General features: G+C 41.8%; 1 protein-coding gene across 1 annotated transcript in view; it reads right to left on the reverse strand.

The window, feature by feature from the left end:
- PARD3B (par-3 family cell polarity regulator beta) overlaps positions 1 to 12,736 on the reverse strand; it is a 368,137-nt gene that overhangs the window by 30,269 nt on the left and 325,132 nt on the right. The window lies entirely within an intron of this gene.

Below are 12,736 nucleotides of genomic sequence, written 5' to 3' on the forward strand. Positions count from 1 at the left end.
CTGCATTCAGTGTTTCCTACATTAGTATGTGTTCCTATTCCGGTGCTGCTAGAATCAGCAGTTTTATAAAGCAATATACTAAGAGGCCATTTAAAATCCCCTTCCCCTTTTACAGATTAATGGCAGAAAGGAAGATTTAATGCCTTTTCAAACATTTTTAACAATTCATTAAAAAGAAAAGAATAAATCACACAAAGCTTTCTGCAAATGCCTGATTATAGAAAAACAAACAAAAATTAACATGTGCTGCACGTTCCACAGGTTAGAGCACATTTTTGTTAGCCTTGTAATTTACGCACGGTAAGTCATTTTCACTGAGGAGATTTAAAAGCTATAATAGGACAGGTAGTGCACTCAGGTGTAGTAGGTCTTACCTACTTTCACACAGTAATTTTGTGTACAATCTCTCCACTATGTACTCGTTACATAAGTCCCATGCAAATAAAGGCATCATCCCTTCCAGCTCCTAGCAAAGCACAGGAATTATGCTCGACAAATACCATCATGCACCTTACCACTCACTGAGCATCCAAGACACTCATAAGAGGAAAGATTATTTAGCACAGACTTCTTGCTACCTCCCCTTTATCCGAATCAAAACAGGAAGGAATCCTCGTGGAACTGATGGCCACAAGAAATAACCACCTCTGATTTGAAACGATCCCTATGTTAGCGGCGCCTGACTTTGGGTGAGTGCAAAATAACAGTAATTGCTCTACATTTCAAAAAGAGGGCAGCAGGCTAAATTGATCATTCATTCATTTTTTCCACCAGTAGAAGTGGCATGTAGAGAGGATGGACACATGCAATCCAGCCGAGTCACGGCCGCTTTGGCTGCTCTCACACTGCTGATTTGATCAGGTTGATAATTTCCCTTAATTCACCAGGTACAGCGGTTAGAGAGGAACCTCCTAATTTCTGCTTTTTCTGAAGAATGAGGAGGGAAAAATCCAAATGTATAATTTAGTTTGCTTGGCACAAAAGCCATGTAGGATACAGCCTACCTGCGTGGCAGCAGCAAGGTTATTAATTATGTGCAGCAGCCAGATGTTTATGAGCAGAATGATGTGCCGGGTAACTCACCGTGCACCCACAGCCCTGTGCAAGCTTCATGGTGATTACTTTCACACCTACCACGAGCAGCTGCAGCCAACGTGCAGGAACAGATTTAGAATTGTGCCAATGTTCAGCAGCGATCCCAAAGCTCACACCACTCACCAGAAAGTAAAAAATATTTACATTGCAAGGCCTTTTTACAGCCTGAAAACACCCCTCTTCTGATGGGTTTCCTGCAGACCAGCCAGAAGGAGATCCCCCCACCGGCTCTGTTTGTATATATGATTTGGGAGCCAGTTACCATAGAAACCCCTGGCGGTGGATACAGGGCTTTTGGTTCCATCAAGCTGCTCAGTCTCTCCGTCCTATATAAAACCCCAACACTCTGGAAAGGCAAGCTCTGGCTCTCTGTCGCTAATTAAAGACTCAGCCATTTCTTCTCCTTTCCTTCCCCCATCTGTCCATGCGGCAGTAAAAACATAGCATCGCTCAGCTGAGAGCAGAACAGTGCCTAAAATAAAATACTAATCCGACAAGAGAGAAGTTGTGAAAATAGAAGCACCTTCCTCATCCAAGTTATTTATGCTTTAGATTGAGTCCAAGTAGCACTTCTCCTTGCTCTCTCCACAACTTATTAAGCTAAGAATTGGCATTAGATACTAATTAGCAAGAGCGAAATACTCCAGCACGTCCTCCTCCCTCCCCCCAGACAGGAAGCACACAGCTGGCCTAGAACAGGGGCGTAGTTTGAATCACATCTTTAGCGATTTTAAGGTGATTAGGGAAGAAAACAACAATCCTAGTAGAGGGGTTAAAGCCTGGCAGTCCCACTCAGGCCAAAGGGATGCTGAGCACGCAGTAGCCAGTGCGGTGCTGGGGCCGGCAGAAGGGGCATTGCTCAGCTCTTGCCATCGGCACCCAGCAGCACTGGGAGAGCATGGCAAGGGTGTTTCACAAACATACAGTAATGCGCGATAGAAAGAAAGATTGGAAACACACATCTGTATTTTTAAATTAACTACATCAACTTAAAAAAAAAAAGCCGTCATTAAGAAGAAATCATCTCTTAGCGTAGAGCGGCCTCAAATAACTAACAAGCAAAAACATGAATATGCAAAAATAACGGGGGAGAGATAAACACAGAAACAGCCATCATCCCATCAGCGCAATTAAAAGAGCAGCAGCATGCCTAAATTGAGGAAAGGAAAAGCTATCTGTATTAAAAAACAACAACAAACAATTCACAAAACTGAATCCGCAGGCAGCAGCAGGGGACTGGCAGGGAGAGAAGCAGGGGAGCAGGCCGGGGGCTCCTTCATCTCTGGGACAAATGCAATCTCCACTTGTTGCAAGACAGGAATCTGTAGGTTCTTAATTTCCCATTCCTACTCAAAAGAAAAAGCAACCGTAGAGAAGATGAGAAAACAAAACAAAGTTGTGCAGGTGTCAGTGAAGCTGTTCCTCTGTCAAAAACAGTAACTGCAGGGTGCTTCAGAGGAGTCTTGTAATGCACAGAAATGATAAGCAAACAGCAAGCAACCTGCTAATTCTCCCATGGAAAAGTTCCCAGAAAAAAATAAAAGTGGACACGCACATGTAGATCAAACCAGAGAAGAAATGTCTCAGGTCATTCAAACATTTGTCCGTACACTGTATGGCACAAGTAGAGTACCCCTATAGGGAGGTATGTTGAAATAAACCAAGGATTTGCCTACAGGAAAGTGCTGGGGCTGCAGAAGAGAGACATAAGCAGAAATAGATGTACTTCATTCTAAAGCTTGAGGCTACCTTGAATACAATGCAGAAAAATGTAAGAGGCCATGTTTTTGCCTGGGAGATGCTGCATTTTCTTTCTTCTCACCTGCCTCACACTGGCTTCCACCTGGAGTATATAACCCAGGCTAAAAGCAGCAGTGGACTGCACAGCCGCCTGTGCACCTTCTGTATGGAGCATCCAGGGTTGGACAGATGTTGTTGTATGAACGGCAGTGAGCACGTGCATGGTGGTTCTCCATAAAAAATGGCATGATGCTACTGTTGTGCTTTACGTGACAGACAAGCACTACAAGACATGATCCTGCCCGGGAAGCCTGCAGAGTGAAGCATGTGCTCCGCCATCACCCAAGTGCTTTGAAAATCCAATCCAGTTCTGCTTTTTGCCTGCAAGTCTGTGTATAAACATGGCACACAGTGCTGCCGGATTGCTTAGCACATTTTTCAATAGCCTTGTGATCATCTGTTAAAGGACTTGATTCAGATGCTGGCTTGACCTCTGTTCTCAAAGCTCTTCTTTTGTCTGCGAGCGTTTCTAATCACATGGGTTGAGATTCAGCATGCCAAAAAGAGCCATGGTATAACGGAATGTGCCCTTTAACCTCCGGGTCTCCCCTCTGCTGAGACACAGTTGGTTTTTGTTTTCAATTAAGTGAAAACTGAAGAAAAACTCAGAGAGGTAAAAGCGGATTTGTTCTCCACCCCAGCCGCAATGCTTCGCACACAGGTGAAGAAGCAAAATACATCCATTTTATTTTTTGCATTTCGACAATCTGCCTGGCTCTGGTGACTGCCAGTGGATTTAGGACACGTCTGACACAATAACGTTTTATTTAGCTGCTAAAACAGAGGTGAGTTATGTACGGCAGTAAACTGCATATTCCACGCGAAATGGATGAAGTTGATCCAAGGGGTCTTCTTAATTGCTTGCTACTACGATATCCTAATTATCCCACCCTTCAAGACCTCCAGCATTTCCACAGCAAACATGTTTTCCTCCATCCAGACTCTTTATGTTTTGCATCAAAAGGTAAAAATTAAAAATTCTAGCAGTGTTCACAATTCAAAAGAATTTTCCCGATGTTTTCCTTACATACACAAAGAGGGATGTATTTTGCTTTCCTGGTTTTGCAATGAAAGTTGAAACAGTGATTTTACGTTATTATAACACTCATCATTTCTCCCTCTAATTTGGATGGTTTTTAATAAAGCTCCATTGATTCCACTGAAAGAAATCCCTCCTGGCAAAAGCAGAACACACACGCTGATTGCTAAATATGCAGCAATTATCATATTCAGCAGCACACTTTAATATCTTATTTATAGATGTATCTATCTATAATTTGCTTTAATTAAGTTGCATTGATTTTAATGACAGAAGCAGTCCTCAAAGAAGAGCCTAATGCTATATGAGCGCATCAGCACTGCTTTACTATTGTTTGGATGTAAGACGGCATCTTTCGCACTTCTTTTCGATAGTCTTAGTAGCGCTTTTCCTCACTAAGAGGCTGTAATGGAAAACCAAGACAGCGTTCCACAGGAACCCTCAAAAGCTGGAGAGAATGCACTTTCAGCTTCCTGGTACATACTGAATTTTTTCTACACAGGATGGTTTTGAAGACTAAGGAAGGAAGCAATACCCACCCAGAGCTGCAGAAACCTCGCATTTTGGTTCCTTCTCCATTTCACAGACATGCTGGGAGTGTGGTTGTTGGAGTTCCTCGAATCATGGCCTTGAAGGTTTGTTTTGGGTAGTCTAGCAACTGATTTAAATTTATATATTTTTTCCCAACAGAAAATATAGAGAAGGCGAACCAGCAAATGTCTGTGGGTGCTGGTTCATAGCCCAAGTATGATTTCAAAGACTTTTAAAGTTCTGTTTTCTGGGCTCAGCCACAGGACTTGTTGAGCCTCCTTTCTCTTGAACACATGCATACATACACTCACTTCTTAGAATTTGATACAATGCTCTAGTGTTGAAGTTGTTCCAAAACATCACTTGATGCTATTAGAACTGTGGCTAACTGTCAAAATGCACCTTCAAGAGCTAGAGGGAGGTACAGCTGCAGTCCAAGCAGAGCCTCACAGCCTTGGTTTGTGCTGGGTACCATCATATATCTTGGCCCTGATTCAGGAGAGCACACTAAATGCTGATGACGGTGATTTGTTTTAATTTCAATAGCATTTGATTCTTCTTGGAGGAATTCCCAAAGCAGACATACACCTGCATCTCCCAGTAGCCCTATCTCCTTTTTGGATGAAAATACAGAGAAAACATCAGTATCTCTGTATCCTGTACATGTCTCCACACACTCTAACACAGCATCCCAGTGATGATGACCTAGGCACCTACAGATCTGAGGTAACCCCATAAGATATTACCGGTTTGCATCAATTGAGGATCTATCTCGGAGACTGTTGAGTAGCTCTGTAACATTACTTATGCTGATTTTAGTGCATCACTCACTCCTAGTATTTCCTTCTTTTATAACGAGAAAAATAAGTGCTGGCTTTTTAAATCACCGCCTTTTGGAATATATCAGCGCTAATTTTATAAGAATTGTTCATGTTAAAATGCAAGGGCATGATCTCCAAGGAAAAGCACCAACGTAGTTATGCAAGTACATTTTCAGTTTCTGGTCATCATTTTTCATTCACTGATTATTGCTTAAGTGTTGATTAATAGTTATGTTCATGCTGCTAGAATGCATTTCCCCTGGGTGAGAAAAACAACCTTGTCTAAAGAAAAAAAGTGATAGTAATCAAACCATCCTTCCTCTTCCCTATAAGAAACACAGATGCACGCTGCAGAGTTACTGATGATCTTAGCTTTGCTGGTGAGTAGTTTTGAACATTTTCACTTAGAAAATCAGTTGCATGAGGCCTGAACAGCACTTGGTCAGTTAGACTGTTGGCAATTAAATGTTCCCCTTCTCTCTATATATATTCCACACACACAAACACACACAAGTGCACATATTTACAGTCATCCCTTCTCCCTGTGCAGTGAGTGCCAGAAACACTGATGACAGCAGTGCTCCACACTGGAATTAAGCAAGGCTGATTATGTCAGGATTTACTTCTCCCCACTAATGCCCTACCTTGTTCAAGGAGGTGAAACTAATGGTTTAGATTTAGAGAGAGAAGAAAATTCTTTATAAAGGCAATAGGCTGAGGAAAACACAAACACAGATGGGAACTTTAAAAGGGAAGCAGGCTGTTCCCATAACAGTTTAAAAACATGGCAATTGCCTTAGCTCAGTAGAAAACAAGCTCTCAGCGTTTGCCGTATCTCACAACACAAACTAGAGAGAAAATAGCAGAGATGGAGGTGAAGCCAAAACTGCACAAAGATAATATTCTGCTTTCTGAACCCTAGCTCCGTGATCCCTGATCCCTGGTGCAGGAGGACTATGGTTTCCTCTGACCATGCAAAATGAGATCATTTCCTGGCCTGTGTCCTTCTCTGTGGGTGGCTTCTTCTTCCATTAGTCGGATAATATGTTTTGGTTAATTCCACCTCTTAATTGTCTTTAACGAGCACCAGATTTGCAACACCCTCACTTGCAAACCTCTTCTCAGAGTACGGAGGCAAACAGAGGCCCTTGAGCTGAGCACAAAACTTGAAAGCAGCAAAACAAAAAAACCTCAGCACGCACTGGCATTGATTCTTTCCAAGTACAAGGGGGCATTTCAATTGCTCTTCCACTGAACCAGGCCAATGTAATTAATTTCTTCCCAGCTGCTAGAGAGAATAATTTAACTTTTCACTGAGGTACATTCACGATGCAATACACAACATACGCAATACATACGCGAGAATGCATTTTTAAAGCACATCTCTCGGAGTTGTTTCATGATACTATGCGCCATTCCACCCCCTGCATCGAATAAAACTGGTCCTCTGCCTCAGCTTCTGTTTGAAACTCAGCTGCTTCATGTTCTTCCCAGTCTTGCATTCTTTGCTTCTCTTCTCACTGTAATTAGTTTACAAGACTACTTATCCAGATGATTACTGCTTTTAAATGACAGTCATCTTTTCTTTTACTCCAGTTCATTGTTGTGTATCATTTTGTCTTGCTATCTGAATACCCAGTTCTCTAAAGCATTTTCTCATTATGTTATCTCCTGATATAAGGCATTTTGAAATACTTCATGAGAGACACTGTACAAAGTAAATTGAATTGAATTTTCTCTCAAAGTCAGGGGCTTTCAGCATCTTTCTCTAGCTAAGTCAGCAGAGTTCTTGGCACTGCTGCCAGGGTGTAATGGCCATTCTATGCTGCACAGATACAAGCTTGTGTTCTTTTTAGGGAAAATGAAATGACACTGTCAGAACCTGGAAAGCAAACAGGGGACAGATCAATACTTCCACTCACTCTGAGGATGGCAAATGAAAACATCTGGGGTATTTTTGAGGTTTTAAGCATGCACGTTATGATAATGCCATTTTGTCCTACCTACCTACATCTGCTGTTGGTGCTGAATGCACTTGCAGGGGGTATGTGCATGCGTATGCTGGCATAGAAAGAGGGAGGGAAGGGGGAAATAGCAGGGCATGAAACTAAATTGCAGAGCAAGTAGTGGAAATAGACAGTGAAAAGCTTCCTGCAGGCAGGCAGCTTCACAGGGGAGAGAGAGCCTTTCATTGTCTATAAAATCATGCCTTGCTGGAGGTCCTCGAGAGTAGAAGGGGTAGCGCCTAAAGGCAGTAAATCTCTTGCTGTTGTATTATTACATTCTAAACACTTAGCTACTGTACAAACTGGCACACTGCTTCAAGAGAAGAAAAGAAGGAAGAAAGGGGGAAAACGAACAAAGGGAAGAAGCAGAAGATGGCAATAAAATTGGGAAATAACCCCCTGCCACACCTTTCCCCAAGAATAGTTCACATCAAAGAGAAAGAGCAGAGTGAATGGTCATGGAGTTAAAAGTTAGCCTCAACTCCTTCTATTGTGACTTGACACCACTCTGGAAGAGTATTGCTAGAGTGTGAATGGTTAGCTTGTAGCACAGGCTATTAAATCCACCCTAATCCTATTAAACACGGACGCCACTAAAGAGAGGCGCTCTCTCAGTGGCATTATGACAAAAGCTCTCCACACTGCAAATTCAATATGGTTAACAAAAAAAGTCCCAAACCTGGATTAATACTGGGCAAACAACATCAGCATAAGCAAGCTTAGAGAGAGGAATTGCTTTCCATATGCTATGGCATCAGGTTCCTCCAGATCTTCAGCTACCAGTCTGTAAATGTTACAGACATTGTTTCTCCTGCTTGCAACTGCTGTTGGGTGGCGACCTTCTTTGCTTGCTGATACCAATTTAGCAGTTGGTACAGCTTCTCTGTGATTTGGTACTGTCTGTTGTTTGCTGGTACCAGATGGATACCAGATGGGTAACTGTGGGCAATGGTTCCTCTGTGTTCCAGTCCCAAAATCACTGCCTATAGGGTCAGTCTCGTCAGTTGACTCCTAAATGGCACTTCAAAGCAGCATTCTGAAAAACCTCAACATCTGTTCCTTACTCCTAATGACCTTAAAAAAACGTTGTAGACATACTTTCCTTTAGCCAGGAGTACTATGCATCTGCAGGAAAAATATAACCTTGCAGATGCTCACAGCCATCAAACTCACTCCTCGCTAATGGCAGCTCCAGAAGCCACCATCTCAGCTCTGAAAGTCAGAGCTGCATGTGAAGTATAATCAATACATTCTTTTCTGTGGTAGCCCCACAGTGTAGGAGTTGAGATATTTCAAGGCATTTGTCAAACACTACTTTCAGCAGTGAAGTGGAAGAACAAGAAAGCAAAAAACTGAAAGTGCCTTTGAAAGGCAGCTGGGATACTTGAGGGCCAAACGTGAAGCAGGGAGCAAAGTGAGGAGTGAGAAAGTGATGCAGGAGATCTGGTTGGGGCAATAATCTGTGATTGGTCTTTCAAAATGTTGACTTAGCTGTCAAAGTTTGGACAGGAGCTGAAAGGCCAGTAAATGGTGGTGAATACTGCCTATTGACATTATCTCCGATGTTATTTCATACAGCTGCTTCCGAGAAAGGGAAGAAAGTTTATTTAGGACAGTATGGGAGCATTTTGGTAAATTCTCTGTATGCACTACAGCAGAACACTCTCTACAGAAAAATACAGCTGACATCAAAGCATATTCCCCACCCCCTGTCTTGTTTCATGAAGAAGTTATGATAAACAGGTTATGTGTTCCCCTAAGGTTACCATGGAAACTCATTCTTTTCAGGCCATCATTTGCAAAGGTAAAATTTGCATTAAAATGTGGTGGAATTTGATTTTGTGCATGTGTGTGTGAAACTCAAGTGGGGTCATGCTACTACGCAGTATAGCTATTATTTCTAACTCAGGAGCATACGCTGAAGGGAGAGATCTATTAATCCGTGTAAACTCCTCAGTGACCAAATTACAGTTTAATTGCTAACTTGACAGGTATCTTCCTAGCAAATTAAGAGAAATACTTTGAAAATTAGCTTCATATGCAAATGTAAATGTTAATACTGATCCACTGGTGGGTACCACCAGATAGCATTTTGTTAAATTCCCCTATAATCATTCCACAGGAAAGATTGAATTTAGATTGTCAGAATGACTTTGTTTTCATGATGGCAGACCAGGCATAGAAGGCACAGGCATGTATTTCAAATTACACATTTTTATCTTATCTTGAAGGAGCTATCATCAAATTATAAACATAATGGGATATAGACATGCCTGATGCAATACAGGTAACTTCTGAGTCTCCTCAGAACACGCTTTGCTTGCCTTGTTTTGAGTTACACCTTGCATCTTCTAAGTCATAATTTCAGTTTAGGTGTCTGCTGCTATGACTCTTCTTGAAATACTTGATGGTATAAAGCACACACCCACTCCTGGCCTCTGAAGTGTCCACGCTCCTTCAGAGCCACTGCCATTACTTGTCAGGCACAGAACTGGTCTTCCTAACACAGCAATGCATTACTTACACTGGTAATTTAGCCAGTCATTATTTCCAGCCTATCAAGAAAACAGATGAAAAGACTATACTGAGAAAAACCTTAGGATTGCTCACTAAACGGTCCTTTAAAAGAGATACCAGTATTTGTCCTTCTTCCCAGTTGTATGCATTCACAACACATGTTCAATCTAATATACTACTTAATCAAATCTATGATATTCTGGGCCACCGGACTATTTACATATCAGCTGTCTTGAATAGAAGAACCCCCTTGGAGACAGGACTTATAGTTCTCCTCCGAAGGTAGACAACCCAGTAGCATTTGGATTACAGAAGACTAAACACCTTAAATTATACAGGACTTCTGACATACAGTTCAGCTGGAATGGCTCTACTTAATATTGGGCGACACGGCACTTTACTCAGAGCAAGTTGTTTGAAAAGTAGTAAAACCAGGCAGCAGCATTCATAGTTCTTGCTTTCTTATAGTTAATGAATATAGCTGAACAGCAAGTGTCTCCACCCTCCAGATTAAGTAGCACAGTGTAGGTATTTCATCAAACACACTTTTGTACTGGTAAATTTCTGCTTACAAACTCAATTTACTAATATAACCAAGAACATTAAAGGAGGTTTTTAAAAAAACAAACAATAAAATAAATCAATTTCTATCTTTTTCAAAACTTCTCAGAACTCAGCACGTTCAATAGAAAAACTGTGTTTCAGTTGGATCCCATACTGAGAAAGAAAAAAGGAGGTTATTCTTTGATAATAAAAGACGAGGCTAAAAGTTTAAAAGAATTGGTCCTGAGTAGAAAAGCCAAACTCATGTACAGCATCAGCCTTACCGTGTAAATGGCATTCTCGTTCCCATATTTTGTACTTTATTTTAATGCAATCTTGATATTAGATTAGCATCTGCACTACAGACCTTAGACTGGGAACTAATAAAGTTATCCACCCAATCTCTCAATGTCTGAGTCAGTGACTTTCTTTTTCATTTTAAATAATTATAACGTCTCCTGTTTGCTGAGAAAAAATAGAGCCTTTATATATTCATAGATAATTGCTAATATCCAGCAACCAGTGATACATTCTAATTGCTTTTCACACCTTGCCTGTGAAGATATCTTGAACTTTTTAGTGTTTTTAACTGAAAGACAACAGCATAGCCAGAACACTGACACCCTGGCTGCTGAAAGTGTGCCTATGATGTAATTTAACAAGCAGTTCTTCTAATGCATTTTGCAGTGAGGAACTTCAACAAAACTCAGGAAGACCCAAGACCTACAGCTTAGATCTTATGCTGTAATAATGAGAAGTGCTACACATATACAATGTAAGATCTCAATCCAGAAGTCAAAAGTAATCGAAAGTCCATTATTTCAGTTGACTTCTGTCACATACTTAACTATAAAAAATAAAAGATCTGTACCCTGTAGCAGCCTCAATGACTTAGTTCTATTGCTTGACCCAGCTTCTTTCAAGCTCAACCCTGTTCTGCACACTCTGGGCAACTGCTGCAGTTTCCCCCTCTGAGGTCATTCTACTTTCCATTATGGTAAATGGTCAAATTTTGCAGTACTTTGTCAAAATCATTATGTTTCAGTGGAATGTTAAAACTAGCAGGCAGAATTGGACAATGACCAGCATCTCTTGGCCACAGGTTGCTGTCTTGGACAACAGTAGCTAGGCAACTCTTGGGATCAACAATATTTTTGAGGGAAGAGATTTCTTTTTAATCAGCAACATACTGAACAAGGACATAACCCAGGGAGACTAAATTGTGAGAACTCAAAAAGAAGTCAACTGTGACAGCATCTATTTGAAAAACACAGTGAATCCCTGGTAGGAAAGGCAGAGCCTCCAGCCTGTGCCTAAGCAAAAGGGTCAAGTATGAGGCCTAGCTTCAGGCCCAATCTAATAAATACCTTAAGTACATGTTTAGCTTCAGCCATGAGTTTCAATGGCATTACAGACTTATCTCATGATTTAAAAAAAAGTGAGTGCTGTTGTAACTGGGGCCTCCTTCCAGAAATTGAAGCAGGCCTCTTACTAATAGCCTGAGGAAGAGAAGGTCAATTTTGAAAGGAAACCTACTTTTTTCACCCTTGTAGTCAGACCCATGAGCAGCTGTGTTTGATTCTATAGTACGTGGGGCACTGACTTGCTGGAGGTCGGGACCAAGCTGTCATACAGAAGTACATATCACTGAAGGCAAGGGAAGGTTCAGAGTGCAATGTATGAGCTCTAGCAACCCCTCGGTGTTAACATCTCAATTCACTTTTGCCTTTGCCACATGATGCTGCCCTGGGATTTGACAGCGCACACACATGTTCAAGGCAAGTGGCCACATAGTTACGTGTCTATATGGGGATTAACAAGTAGCTAGACAACTGTTAAAGCCTATGCTGGCAAATCACAAAGACCCATCGGTTGTGCTGCTCAGAACTGCAATGCTGCATTTGCACAGGCCCACAGGCCAGTTTGCAGCCTAGCTCTGAATATGCTATCGCTGTGTCCATCCAGCTGTGCCCTAAAGGATAAAAGTTGCAGAGCCAAGTCCTTTCTGTCCAGACAGGTGCAGATCACCATGCTATAAGGCATGGGTTACTCATTCTCCTCATCAATATAATTACCAATTAGAGGTTTGTTTCCTGCCTTCCCAAACATGTTGACAAATTAGAGAAAACATATAAAACAGAAAACCTCTGGGGCTCTTCGTAATGTATCAACATGATCTGTGTCAGCTGTTGTGGTCTCTGTGATACCACATTCAAGTTCTCAACTTGGGCAACATCAGAAGAATCTCTCCTAGGTGCAAGGGACACGACCACCAGAGCATGCGTTAATGTGCAGCCTCCTGCTGCGGTCAGCCCGGCAGGATGGCCATGTCCAGGCAGCCCAACAGGGCTGCCTGCTTTCCTCATGCTTCCTCCTGCTATCTC

Source organism: Gallus gallus, chromosome 7 (assembly GCF_016699485.2).
Source record: "Gallus gallus isolate bGalGal1 chromosome 7, bGalGal1.mat.broiler.GRCg7b, whole genome shotgun sequence".
In the NCBI taxonomy this organism is placed as follows: Eukaryota; Metazoa; Chordata; class Aves; order Galliformes; family Phasianidae; genus Gallus; species Gallus gallus.